The following is a 15,701-nucleotide window of genomic DNA, read 5'->3' on the forward strand; positions in this document are numbered from 1 at the left end:
GCGATAGCTCGGGGGTAGAGGGTTTGCCTTCCAATGAGGCGAACCGGGTTCGAATCCCAGTCGATACGAATTCCGCGTCCGGTTTGCACCGATCACAGTGCTGACGCCAAACATCCTCAGTGGTAGACGGATCATGGGTTAGAGTCTCCTTGCCCTCAGGCTAACCGTGGGAGGTTTTCCTCTCCATGTAACGCAAATGCGGGCTGGTTCCATCAAAAAAGTCCTCCATGAAGGCAAATTTCTCTCTATGCTTTATCCAGGAGTTCCCTTGTCTTCTAGATTGGGTTCAAAATTACAAGGCTACGGAGTTGAATATTATTAGTCGTAAGCCCAAAATTGGGTCGGCTGCTCAACGACTGCTATAAATAAGAATTATAAATACGCATGAGTACCAAAATATAAAATTAGGATCCTCCTTGTCTGAGTGGTATCGCCCGCCAAACGATGTGTGAAGCATGGAGGTAGCGGGTTCGAATTTCGCTGCTACCTTTGATGTATCCTCGTGCTGTCCTCAATATTGTACTATCTGTTTTTCAACTTGACAAAGGTTTATAAGCCTTAATTGAACACACAAGCCTGCTATCCATATTGTATCAATAAAATAGCTGATGTTTTAAACATAACGACTGGGCTTGTTTACCTTGTTACCTCTCCTACGAACTATGATAGATCAATGAAAAATATTCAGTTAATACGTAGTTAAAATGAATCAGAAGTTTTGTGCAAATTGGATTTTAAGGGAAACCGAATTTAAAGCTTTCAGCTCTCAACAAGCGACAGGTAAGTCTTAAAAAAGTAGTTTTGAAATACTCGAACGTAGTTCTATCAATTTTTAATCTATTTTTTTTTTATGTGTATCAGGGATTACTTTAAATATAAACATATTAGGTTTAAAAAAATTTCCTGGGGTAGTATACATATGCAATATTTGAAAATGGCCAATTATATGCTTTTATTTTATTTATTTATTTATTTTTTTAGTTTTTTCTCGCTTGAATTATCATTGTTCTTTTCAGATTCAAAAAAATAAATAAATAAATAAAAATAGTTCAGAGTATTTTTTTTGTGAATTTCTGATCTATTATTCCCTTCTATTTCCCATTCCATTTTTCATAAAGAAACTAATTATGTTTCAATTTGTCGGTTGTTTGAAAAAAAAACTCCTTAAGTCACTAAAGTTTTACCAAAAAAGATTTGTTATTAGAAAATCAGCAAAAAAACAGCAATGAATGTGGTAATTAATAACATTAACGTTGAGCTACAATTCCAGAGTTTTTAACGTTCTCTTCTTTGATATAGTTTTATTTCATTTTTAAATAAAGCTAAAATATAATAATACACGTATAATAAGAATATCATCTCTAATTAAAGCAAAGGTTTTAATAATGTGCATCCAGTGCTTGCATTGAACCTTCGTACTCTGACGTACCTAGTCATGTCATGACCCACATTTTTATAATTAAGCTTAAAAAAAATTTGCCGCAGCTACTACAGAGAAGGTAGAGTGTTGTGGCTAGGACCAATTTAAATGTTTGTTTGTTTTTCATATAGATCGTATTCATTGAAATAACTCAAAAATTTTGAGCGAAATATATAAAATGCCTACCTGTTAATAAAAAGTTTTTGTAAAACAATATTGTCATGCACTTCCGAAAAAAAATTAGGGACAATTGATTTAAGGACCATTATATGTTGCATCTTGGATAACATATACTTATTTTGCGTATTTGTTGTCTGGACCTCTTAGACGATGGGACGAAGCCTTAGAAGTTGCTTAAAAATAATATTCCGTTTGCCATTGTTAGTGGCCACATAAATATAAATTTATTATTAAATTTATTTGATAACAGAATATTGATGGAATTTGTAATGCTCTTACATTAAAAGTTACATGTATTGAAAGCAGCCAGACAACACCGCGAAAATGAGACAATGCCCTCGTTTCACTTTCCAAACGTCTGAAAAAATGAACTTTTTCACCAAGCTTTTCCACCAGTCGCCAACTCAAGCTGGTTGAATAACATGAGGTCCAAAGTACAAGACTTTCTTTCAAGACTTATTATCTAAGAAAGAGACCGTTTTCTTAAACAGAATTAGAGCTTTTGTTAGACATATTTGCAGTTGATAATTTAAATTTTAACAAGGATTGAGTTTAAAATTTTCGTGTAATATTCCTCTTTGTACTTCATTAACAAAACTCAATTCATTCTGTTGTTGTTTCTAATGACACTTGGACAAATCAAGGTCACGAGCTATAGTCCTTTTTGCGAATTAATTCATGTCTACCTGTCGTTTAACAAGAGAGCAACGCAAGGGTGAAAGTATGTCGTAACTCAGAACCCCACTGATAGATGGCAGCACCACTCATTCGTAAGACCATTTCCTCAATTTAGGCATAGACCTGAAGGCGCTGAAATTTATTCCAGATCCGTGTATCCATGGTACTGCTCAGCGGAAGACCACAGGACTTTTTGATTCCACAGATTTTACGAGCACTTATATCGTATGCACTCGGTGGGTCTTAGTGGAATCGAGGATCGAACCATTGCCTCTACGCAATGGAGTCCGATTCTGTAAAGTAAGATTCTGTACCGTAAAGTACTCGACTTCGCGTGCAGGTCGTTGGGCTTCCGAAGCGGGGGTGTCATCCCTTCTGCAGAGGATCAAAATTGTGATGGTATGTCGTCGGGTCATCCTCAAGAATGTTTCCCAGACCATCGCCAATAGTCCATTTGTGCAGCTCTAGTGCGACGTAAATGAACTACAACCTTATGTTTGGTACACTAAAGCAAACAGAACTATTTTATTTTTTATTAAAAAAGTTTTTCTTGGTGTCTTCATTATTTCAACTTAATTTCCACGATAGATTTAATTTTAGCTAATTAACCACAACTTACTTCTTTCGTGAATTGTTTTAGTAATAATGCAAGAATAGTAAATCATTCATCCACGAATCTCTTTCCCCAAGCAAATTTTCATCTGCATAAATATTTCTCATTAGCTTTGTTCGATTAATCTTTTTAAAATGTCTAACGTTAGATTATTATTCCCTGTGGCTGACAAATACTAAAAATGTCATCCAAATCCCATAACCATTCGATAATACTCCCCCTTAAATGAGAACTCATTTCCTAACGAATTACAACCAATAATCAGAGACAGCCGGAAGCGGTCATCTTAACGGAAACTGCTTTCTGTGTCCAAAGTAAGTAAAGAGACAAAATGGTGCGGAATTGAAGAAAAGCTAATTTACATACTGATATTGTAAGGTTGCGTTTGATGGAGTTTTGTTCTTTTTCACGAAAATGAGTCAATTAGTGAATTACCTGGAGACATTTAGTTTAGGAGGAGAAAATTGGAAAAGTTATAAAAATTCTTGTAGATGAATTGTTTCATTTCTAAGATGGAATATTTCAATTTTGGTGTGCATATTCAACTTCATTAAGTAAAACCAGACAGTTGTGATGATATGGTAATTTGATTTTTAAACAGCGGAAAAACGCAAATACAAAAAGTAAGTTGTAATATGTTACGATAAATGCTAACTGTACTCAATTTATATGTAAAGTGTACAAAATAAGAGGAAATATTTCTTTAATTTTTCATAAAATCCGTTTGAATCAAGCGTTTATTCCTACTTATTTCAACACCATGAAAAAATCATATAGATTCAGAATAGTTTCTTTTTTTAAAAAACTTTATAAATCTAAAAGTGTTTTTTCTTTTTTTTTTTTTTAACTTTTTAATGCAAACCCAATATTTTGAACGAATTTTCTTAAGTTTACTGTATATTTCTTACGTAGAATGTAGGTAATAATTCAAACTAGTGGTCTGCTCCCCCTGCTCGCTAACGCTCGCCAACCCCCAAAAATTTCTACGCAATCTTATATGGTTTGCTTCGCAAACCAAGCTCGCTTCGCATAAGCTCGCTTAGGGGCATTGCAAATGCACAAAATTCTAAGAATTCAAAAGAATCATTCAAATCCATATCACAACTGTTTTTTAAAAAAATTACATCTTTTTAGTAAGTACTAAGTCAATTTCTAGTAAATACTATGTCAATACTAAGTCAATAAATTTGAATTCAAATAAATGACATGTAATTCGTTAAACCTATTAGAAATGTGCTATAGTATAAAATCTTAAAGCGTAACAGCACGACTGAGACTCATTTTTCAATGAATAACTAATAACAATAATAGAACAAATAAATTCGTGATATAAATCAAAAATCGTCAAATAAATTCGTAATATATAAATTCGAGAAAAAAAGCGCTCTCGACAAAATACTAAAATGGAGATCTATCGACAAAGACTACTCACTTCTGCCTAGCTTAATAGTATGAGATTGCCGCAGCTGATAATACTCTTTCTGGTTATTCCAGTTTCCGTTTTTAAAAGCGTTATATGTTGAGCTACATCAGCTTGATTTGGCATGTGACATTTTTAGCAGCAATCATTGGACGATTTTCTAGCGTTGCCATTCGGGGAGTTGTAATGAGGCTTTTTTTTGTCGCCGTGTGAAAGAAATATATATAGATACCTTACGTTACTTAAGAAATTTTTTTTTGACGTAGAAAATTGGTGCAATGATTGAAGTTGATTTACTATTCTAGTCTAAAATAATTGATTCACAATAGTAATTGAAAACCAACGTATGTTTGATGCAAATTTAATTCTGTTAATAATTTTAGTATATTAATCATGCGAAAAAGAATCCTCCAAAATGAGAAATATGTTCATGAATCATCATCGATTTAAATTGTTCAAAGCTATAAACAAAACAAAAGAAAAAGATAAAAGTAATTCATCTTTCTGCAGTTATTTAAAAGATATAAGACATTTATTTTCTTACTTGCAAAATTTAGAGACATATTATACTGTATTTTAACACTAAACATACCATTACCGGTCAAATAACCGTTTAAGAACTTTTGCATTGAAAATGCGCTTACCCTCTAATCGTTTTTGCACATTTGACTTCATGATTTTTTATTAACAATTATATACAGTTAATATTCTATTATTATTTTTTTTAATATTTTTTTCGTTTCGAATAATACTTGTCTTATACCTATTTCCACAACAACAGGTCATTTGACCCGGAGAACAATTTATTGCTTTATAAGGTGATCGGATCAGAAATTACGATGCAATGCATGTTCAACGTATTGCATTTGATTATAGTTGCACATTTCTGCAAAGACTGTTGCGTAGTTAGTTCAATCCGAATAACTGTGAATTCAAATTTCAAGAAAGTACCTAAAGATTTAGATTGGTATTTTTGTGTAATAAAAAGCGACAAAAACTTACCATTTTGGTAATGTAGTTAATATTTTATTTTGATAGCTTTACTTAATTTCTAACCAACTGCTAGTTTTTATCCAGAAAAATGTCGAAGCAATCAAGACAGCAAAGTTCTTAAAAGAAATAATATTAATTATAAGAATTATAATTCTTATATATTCTTATAATTATAAGAATTCTTATATATATTCTTATAATTATAAGAATTATAATTCTTATATATTCTTATAATTATAAGAATTATAATTCTTATATATTCTTATAATTATAAGAATAATTATACGAATTATAATTCTTATATATTCTTATGATTATAAGAATAATCATACGAATTATAATTCTTATATATTTTTATGATTATAAGAATAATTATAAGAATTATAATTCTTATATATTCTTATGATTATAAGAATAATTATAAGAATTATAATTCTTATATATTCTTATAATTATAAGAATTATAATTCTTATATATTCTTATAATTATAAGAATTATAATTCTTATATATTCTTATAATTATAAGAATAATTATACGAATTATAATTCTTATATATTCTTATAATTATAAGAATAATCATACGAATTATAATTCTTATATATTCTTATGATTATAAAAATAATTATAAGAATTATAATTCTTATATATTCTTATAATTATAAGAATTATAAAAAAATAATAATTAGATGAAATATGTTTGCGGAAAATGTACAATGGAAACACTCTGTGTATGTAAAAAATGCGTTGAGCAATGAATTAAAAATTCTTATTCTTTATGTATTATTAAAATAAGTAAATAAACATCACTACGTAGTCACATAAGTCATTTTCGCCAAATCTTTGAATCCAAAAATAAGGCACGGTTCTTGAAATAGAGGAATGACAAATAACGTTCTCTGTTAACATCTTTTTCTTAGAAGAAAAAAAAATTGACAGAATATATAAATCACGAACTTTCATCCCGGAGAGTGAAAAGGCAGCCCGACGCAGCCATATTTCCTTCCTTTTTCTGAGCAAGCGAGGCACTATTTCCTTCCGCGCTATAAATTCATTCAGGGCGAGAAGACGAGAGGTCTTATCATCTGCTGACCATACGTGAATGTTCCATTCTTCGAAAATGTATTCCATATGGATCGGCTCAATCTTCACATTATATGCGAATAAAATCAGCAGTGATATTTTCTTATTTATTCTGTAATTCTATGCTGCGAAATAAAAATAAAAATCAGCAGACGAGAATTATTGACTTAGAAAATTGAAAACGAAGGCAAAAAATAAATTATTCATTACGATTTCTTTCATCTCTCAGACGATTTTATTTATCAGACGAATTTTACTTTTCAGACGATATGCCAATTTTTAGTTATTTTTTGTAAAGACATTTTAATTTATTAAAAATAAGATAAGAATTTAATATAAAATAAGATTAGAAAATAGTTTAGATATAAAGTTAATTTGCAACCACAATTATAATTTATTACAACTATCCACAAATTTGAAACATTAGAAGTATTTTTTTGCGGTATTAGCCTAAAGAAATTATTCAGGTTTTTAACTTGCATTATTCATTTCTTTTTTACTCTGATTTAAAGTTGTTTGTCATCGTTTTCAAAATCTCTTCCAAAAATGATTACTTAAAAATAATATTACTTGTTGAAATGATTACTTTAAAATTCAAAACTTCGGTTTTGTTACAATAAACAATACAGAGCTGTTTCATTAGACATGTAGAGACATACGAATCTAAAAATGTTAAGCATGTTTTCCAGGAAACCATATTTTCCAATAAAAATCTCTGAAACTATTTTAATTTCTTTTTTATGAAAAAAAAAACAGAAATCGAATTCTAAACTATTGTTTAGTAGCGTGTATATATTTATATTCATCTTTTTCTTTGCTATCGCAAAGAGAAAGGTAAATTTTCAGAAAGTACAAAAACAATTTTAAAAAAAGAAGATATTTAAACATTTTTCTATACAGATTTTTTGATAAATCTTACCATTATTCATAATGTATTGGTTATCGGAACTGAAATATTTAACAAAAGCCTAAAATTCTCTCATTATTATTACTGGAATTACAGATAACTTGTCGTAATCAAGTAGCTTGTCTGATTCGAAGCAACAAACTAAAAACAGGCAGAAAACTCTCCTAGCATTACGATCATCACTGAGATCGTAATCAAATAACTAAGAAAGATCTAAAATTCACTTACAGTTATTAACTATTAACTCAAATTTGCAATAAAGAAGTTTGTTTGATCTGAAGTATTTGACTCCGAATTTAAAACTCTTATTGACTTACCATCATATCGAAATCAGGCTATTTGACAATTCTGAAGTACTTAACATATTGGTCTAAGACTTTCACTAGCATCCTCTACAAGAAAATAAGGTGTTTTTGAGGTTGACAAGTGTTAAAAATATGCACTTGAGGTAGAAAATGATTATCACTGAGATCGTAATCAAATAACTAAGAAAGATCTAAAATTCACTTACAGTTATTAACTATTAACTCAAATTTGCAATAAAGAAGTTTGTTTGATCTGAAGTATTTGACTCCGAATTTAAAACTCTTATTGACTTACCATCATATCGAAATCAGACTATTTGACAATTCTGAAGTATTTAACATATTGGTCTAAGACTTTCACTAGCATCCTCTACAAGAAAATAAGGTGTTTTTGAGGTTGACAAGTGTTAAAAATATGCACTTGAGGTAGAAAATGATTATCACTGAGATCGTAATCAAATAACTAAGAAAGATCTAAAATTCACTTACAGTTATTAACTATTAACTCAAATTTGCAATAAAGAAGTTTGTTTGATCTGAAGTATTTGACTCCGAATTTAAAACTCTTATTGACTTACCATCATATCGAAATCAGACTATTTGACAATTCTGAAGTATTTAACATATTGGTCTAAGACTTTCACTAGCATCCTCTACAAGAAAATAAGGTGTTTTTGAGGTTGACAAGTGTTAAAAATATGCACTTGAGGTAGAAAATGAGGTTATGAATAAAAGCGAAAATGAGTTGCACCAAAAATAACCTCATTAATAAACCTCAATTTCAACCTCTTTTACATCTCACAAAATTAACCTCATATAAAGTTCAGCAACGCTTTAAATTGAAATTCGGTGATATTATTCAAATCTCAAATATACTTATTCGTTGAAGTGCAGAAAAATTACCTATACACCTCAAAATCAACCTATCTAAGCTTGTCGCTCTAAGGTAGATTCCCATAAACCACAAAACAACCTCAAGCTTGAAAAAACAACTTCATTTTTCCGGGTTATTTTTGAAGTCAGCTTCAAACATTAAATCTATGTTATCACTTCAAAACAACCTGAAATAAACCTCAAAAACACCTTAAATTTTTTATAATGGAAGTCACGATATTCGAAAATTGTTTTAAAGATTTAGGCTTTAAACAATGATATAGGAGATACGATACAGACATATAAACGTTTCTTCTTCAAAAACTAAGATTAAAACTATCGAAAAACGCGAAGTTTAATTCTTTAAATAAATTAAATTATAAACAAATTAATTGCATTTGTAATAAAATCTTTTTATTTATATTTTAAAACTATATTTTAAATTTAAAGTTTATTTATAATATTTAAAGAAATCATATATTAACTGCTATAAATTATTCATTTTAAGTCATATTTTATGACGTGGTATATATAACTTTTTATACATTTTATCTTGCTGGTGACTTTAATAACTTTAGTGGAAATTCACTGTTCGATTTATATTTTATGATTAAAGAATTATTTTCTCCTTTCTTATTCGTTAAAGTAAAATGGCTAAAAATGTTCAAAATGGAACGAAGTTTAAAAGAACGATCTATCTTTAAAGTTTCCTAGATTAAGTAATCTTCAGAAAACCTTTCAAATTTATTAGAGGATCAAACATAATCCAGTATGCATTATAAAAACAATCCAAATGACTTTAAATATTGATTTTTTTTTCTTCGAGATTTTTTACTTTTTATACTTTCACTTCCCCAAGTTAAGAATTTAATATCAGGTTGAGTAAAGAGTTTACCGCCAAAAAAAAACAATCCTGTAAAATGATAAATAGATAGAAAATCAGAAAAGTCTGCCAACATTTTGGCAACTTTTCAATCCCTTCTGCGAAGAACTGGGGGGTGCGCGAGTCCAGAAAGCGATCAACCTCATTTATGGCCTCGTCATTTGAACGGAAGATTGTGCCATCAAGATGCAGCTGCAAATGTGAAAACAGATAGTAATCTGAAGATGCCATGTCTGGACTGTATGGTGGATGTTGCATCAAATCCCACTCCAGTGTGTAGAGGGTCCAGCCGGTCATTGCACTGACATGTGGCCGGGCGTTATCTTGATGAAAGAGAACCACCTTTCTTATGAACTCGTTTTTTCGTTTTTCGCGAATGGCATCGCTAACTTTGATTAGCATATTGCTGTATATTGTACTGTTGATAGCCTGCCCGCTTTTCAGGTACTCCTTGTAGATAATTCCACGACAATCCCACCAGATACAGAGAAGGACCTTCTTGTTAGTTAGCGTTCGTCTTGCAACCGAACCTGCTGATTCCCCGGGTACTGACCACCCTCCTTTACGGCTAGTATTGTTGTAGTATACCCATTTTTCATCACAGGTCACAATTCTGTCCAGAATGTTCTCTTTCCTTTGCTCTTGTCTTCAACAGTCAATTCATGAGGCACCCAGCGTTTAAACTTAAATGTTAAATTTATGCGTTTGAGGGCATTTACTATTGTTTTTTGGCAAACGTCAAGCTCTAACGCAATACTTCGTGTTGAAACATTTCTGTCTTGGTCAATAATTTGCTTTAATTGGTCACAATCAATCTCAATAGGGCGGCCGGAACGTGGTTCATCTTCAATGTTGAAATTTCCACTATTAAACTTTCGAAACCAAACTTTTACTGTATCATAAGAAACAGTATTGAAACTTTCACACATTTCCTTGTGACATTCAGTTACATTGAGTTTATTTCGGAACTCATAGTACATAATCGTTCTGATCTGCTTGCGTGATAGCTCCATTTCAAACACTTTTCTGGTGCACAAGATGATAAAGTTTTGACAAACAAATTACACAGTTGTGTAGTTCCAACTTTCAGCTTTAAAATGCAAAAGCCCATTTCAGAGAAGGTTAACTACCACGGGAATGGCTGCTGCTGGCACGGAGGTATCTTCCCTTGGCGGAAAACTTTTTACTCAACCCGATATTTTTTCTGTAATTGATATGAAGGTCGTTCTAAACTAAACTGTTTTCAAAAATTAAAAACCGCTAGAAAACACTTTTTATTTTTAAATTCTTGAACAATTATCCGAAAGCAGATACAAGTCTACTTACCTACTACAGCATACATTCCAGGGGTATATGCTACTATATAAAATTTACCATAATTAGTTTGTTTAACATATGCATAACATAAAAAGGCTTACTGCAAAACGAGCTCAATTTGTCCCAGTGGTGGACTATTACCCATAGGTTTTTCGATTTTTCTTGTCTAATTTTCCTTTTTCCCCCGCTTTTGTTTCAGGCATAGCTTATAGCACGACCTTTAAACTGTTTACTAGTGTTCGGCACAATACCTCCTACCTCACATTGATCTAAATCAATACTTTAGAAGTTGTATAAAACTCCAAAGATAATTTTTATCAGCCTGCCTTCTTGTAACCATGAACGCTTGCAAAGGAAATTTCGAACAATTTCAGACTAGCTAGAGATTTCAAATCTCTACTGAAAATGACAATGCACGTTTTAATTTTTCCCTGCCTGCTACCAGCAAAATTTATTGCGATATTATCTCCCTAAAAATCTACCACCGAATAAAAATTCCCTCTATTTTAAAGCACCTGAAGTTTAACTTAAGAACTTTACTGGATGAAAATACAAGTTTCATCATTTCTATGTCTCTACTAATAGAATTTGTCGCTATTTTATCGCCGAATAAAACTTATCGCCTACCAATAGTTTTAATACTGTCCAAGCTGACAGTACAATTGACAGTAGTTTACTGACATTTTAAAAATAAGTTTATCGTCACTTTATCGCCGGTGCGAATTTATCGTTAATCGAAATTTCGACAAATTTCTTACTAGCTATAGAGTGATCTCATCTGAAGTACTCTGATTAGTGTTTCAATCGTCTTATAAATGTCAAATCTTCACCAATCAAAATGTTGACCTCTTTTTGACACAAAACTAAAAAATAATTTAAAAAATTAAAAACTAAATTTTTCGGGTGGGCTTTAAAAAAGAAAATCATTTATTTCTGCCACATCTAAACTAAAAACTAAAGGTGCTTCAACTTTCGTAATAGCTTCTAGTTCCATTGAAATCCTTTCCACTTCTTTAAAAAATGATATCGTTTTCATTTTAGGTCCAAAATAAAATTTAAATAGTTTTCTTCCTTTTTGTCAACATGAAAAACAATAGTTTTTATAACGCATTTATTTTTAAAATATCATAGAATGTTTCTTTCACTATAGTATTAGGAAATAACAAATTCGATAACAATAGAATATATAAATAAAATTATTAATAAAAAATAAAATAAAAAGCAGAATTTATCAATAATACTTTTGTATTCTAAAATTCTTGCATCACGATTGCAACAAAAAAAAATGACTTTTTTGGTAAATGGCTTTCTAAAACTAATTACGATTCTCAATAACATAAACCGAGCAGAAAGTTTGTAAGCCGTGGAAAAATGTTTTGCCAACTTAGACCACGTTTCCGAGTACAATTGCGGATAAGAGCGTGCATAATAACTAGAAAACGTTCTTCTTATTTGAATACAGGTTCTACTTTACAAAAGAAGATGTTTCTTTATCCCCACAAACTCAAGTTGAATTATCATTCTCGAAAGTTAAGTTCAGAGTTCCTTCTCTAAGTTTTCCCTAATGCCACTAATGAATGCTTAAATATTTATGGTTGGAGGGACTGTAACAGCAGGTGTTTTCTGCACGAAGAGCTTCTTTGTATCGTCTGCTGATGTAATCGCAAAACAAAATGGAAGTATTAAAATTTCAACAGCGATTGTCACGAAAAGGTAAGGTGCAAACGAGATTTTCTTTTTCGGTTCCAATGTCGTCTAATTTTTTTCTTCTTCTTCCTTTTCCAACTCTTTTGCAAGTTTTAATAACATTTGTTCCTTGCGGCGCTAAAAGTAAGCAAAGGAAAATACTTACCGTAACATAGCGCTGGTTATCATTTCAGTAAAACAATCTTTATTTTTTATGTAAAAAAAATATGTAATTAGATCAAGCATTATTCATTTAGAATTTTCTAATTTTAACATGAATTACCTGGCCAGTTGGTGTGCTGGGTTTAGTCTTCGCTAAGTGGGTTCAGTTTTCGGTTGGGGTTCGATTCGTCGTTCTAAAGACTGACAGATCGAACTCCACTCTCTTAGATCTTGATCATTTCGTACAAGCATTTCTGCATTAAACCATTGGGCCAAGGAGGTCATGGAGGTTAAGTCTCTACAATTTTTTAACCATTGGCAATGAGGTCACCAGTGCGCACTGACAACCTTTCCTTCCCATCCAAGCGGGTACTCCTTGATCAGATGCTGGATGGACTTCTAGCCAGCGTTGGGGATCAAACCCCAGTCTTCCACAATGACAGCTCAGCGCTTTAAACACTGAGCCAATGCTGTTTAATGTAGTACTGTAGCAAAACTTGTAGGTCACTTAGTGATTCCGAATTCTTTAACACTGAGCTAGCGCTATTCAATGTAGTACTATAGCAACACTTGTAGGCTACTTAGTGATTCCGAATTCTTTAACACTGAGCTAGCGCTATTCAATGTAGTACTATAGCAACACTTGTAGGCTACTTAGTGATTCCGAAACCTTTAACACTGAGCCAGCGCTGTTTACTGTAGCACTAGACCAACACTTGTAGGCTACTTAGTGATTCCGAATTCTTTAACACTGAGCTAGCGCTATTCAATGTAGTACTATAGCAACACTTGTAGGCTACTTAGTGATTCCGAATCCTTTAACACTAATGTAATATCCTCAGTAGTTTCATGATCAGTAATGTCTGCGCATACAAGGTGGTTGAGAAGTGTGATGCGAATGTCGGGTTATGGTATCATAATGGGTGCAAACTTACACCTTTTTAAACTGTGTAATTTTAAATGACAAAATACAAATTTTAAATGAAGTCGATTAAATAGTTTCTGAGTAATAAAATTTCAAAAAGCCCTATTTATAAACGTTCATTTCTTTCAAATTCGCTGAAATGTTCACATGCTTGGAATGTTTTCCCAAGTTTCTTTAATGACTAAGAAATTTAATGATTTTTCACAACGGCTTAGCATGAAAAGTTATGTAGTATTTGCTGTCGAATCATTGGCCATTCTTGAGTGTTTACCATTTGGAGCAGTGGAAAAGTAAATTAACGTGAAAAATATGAAATTTAATGATTATTTGTTAAATTCGTTTCTTAAGTGTCTCTTATTGCATTAAAATTTAAAATTATTATTTTTAATATTTTATTAAGACGGAGTCAAATGCATTATTTTATAGAATAATAACGCTCTTCGAAGGAATTTATATTCCGAAGAGATTTTATTGTTGAAATCAAATTTCTAAAGAATCCCTCATAACATTAAAACTTTAGATAAGTTTTATAAATTTATAATCTCACCATTTTTGATTTCAGATATTAATAAATATTTCAAAAAATACACAGATCCAGTGCTTACCCTCAAAATCTTCTGAACAATATCCCATTAACTCTTTCGATGTAAATAATTTTTAAGCATTTTTGCAACATTTCTTTCTATTTTTCTTATTCTTTCAATTTAGTCAATGCAACACGTATTGGGCATTTAAATCAAATGACAATGGAACAATTTGTTTTATTATTATTTTTTTTAACCCAAAGGCAGCACATTTGAAGTGTATACAAATCAAAAGGTAGCTTAGACTCTTTTTATTTCTTTTCTCCAAAGTTTTACATAAAAGCAGCTATTCGCAAATGTCAAGAAGAAAAGTGTTAGATAGCTTGATTATAATTAATATATTTGCTTTAATTTGGTATATACTTTTACAAACAGTTTCATGAAGAAAAAAAATTCTTGTCTCAAATAATACCTGTTTTTAATGATCTTTGGCCCTTTACTATCTCAAAATATTGCGGATTTTTCAACTATTTAAAGTTTTTAAACTGATTTATTTTTTTTATGATTATCCCAATTGATTTAATGACATATGAAGTTCAAGGTAGAAGAATGGTTTATGTCCATCAAAGTTCCTTCGGAAGAATAAAATTAAGTTCGAAGTTTGAGACTTTTTACGAGCAAGCATACAGTTGAAATCGTTAAAATAAAAATGTGCACTAATGTCACAAATATTTATTTGAATTGTCCAGAAGTTTCAAAGTAAAATTTGCAATTTTTTGACTGAAAAAGAAATTAAATTTGAAAATCAATTTGGGCAACAACCGCTTTTTCTCCCCCTATAAAATAAATCCTCCCTCTTATTCCAGTCCTCTTTTTTACTCTACTTTTTTTTTTGTTCCCTCCCTCTCCTGATCTTTTCTTCTGAGATATTTTCAAAATGAGGTTTTCATGAAATTCGCGTGACTCAGATTTCTTAAAAAAATTTTTTTTTTTTTTTTCATGTATTATAAATTTTGATATTTAGCAGCCTGTTATCTTCTTTTTTGTTTTGTTTTTGTGGTTAATGTAACAGACATGTAGTCGTTGGACTTGAACGGGGAGGGAGAGATTCTTCCTAAAGAACGCGGACAGGAACCGCTTTTCCCTCATCATCTTCACTGCATAATAACTCTCAAGGAGAATGAATCGATTTTCCACGTTACTGATTTGACAAAACTTAGTAATCCTCAAAAAGAAACAGATTTAATCGTCATTTTTTGGGAAAAATGGTCGTAAATCGTTTCCCTCCAATTGATATTTTTTAAATATTTATATGCAAAATATTATTGAAAAGTTGCCATTTTAATATTATATGGTTTAATATGAAATATTAATTTTTTCCTAGTTATTTTGCTCCTCTAAAAATTACAAAAATCGAAAATAGAAAATCGATATGGTTGTTTCAATTCAAAAACGTTTAAGTAAGACTAACAAATGAAAGTTCATAAAACTGATCACTAAACTAATAAATTGTATTTTTTTTTTTTTTTTTCAAAAATAATTTTGTTGAGTGAACAATTTTATTCACTTTTAACTTATCTCTAATGTTTTTGTATCCAGATGTAAAAGAAATAGACAGAAAACGATATTTCGAAATTGGAAGTTGTTTGCCATTTCTATTTTAAAGCAGATAAGGCAGATTTCGTCATTTCATTTATTAATAATTGAAGCATATCCTTTAAATTCGCAAAATA

At 30.9% G+C, this 15,701-nt stretch overlaps 1 protein-coding gene across 1 annotated transcript in view; it reads left to right on the forward strand.

Annotated features, from left to right (window-relative positions):
* The first annotated feature begins 652 nt into the window (after nt 1-652).
* Nucleotides 653-15,701, forward strand: part of LOC107456062 (uncharacterized) — a 64,026-nt gene continuing 48,977 nt past the window's right edge. The window contains exon 1 of the mRNA XM_016073821.4: nt 653-780. The gene's annotated coding sequence lies outside the window, so the exon portion shown is untranslated. The remainder of the gene's footprint in view (nt 781-15,701) is intronic.

This window comes from Parasteatoda tepidariorum, chromosome 6, assembly GCF_982258835.1.
Source record: "Parasteatoda tepidariorum strain Cologne lab strain chromosome 6, Ptep-v5.0, whole genome shotgun sequence".
Classification (NCBI taxonomy): domain Eukaryota; kingdom Metazoa; phylum Arthropoda; class Arachnida; order Araneae; family Theridiidae; genus Parasteatoda; species Parasteatoda tepidariorum.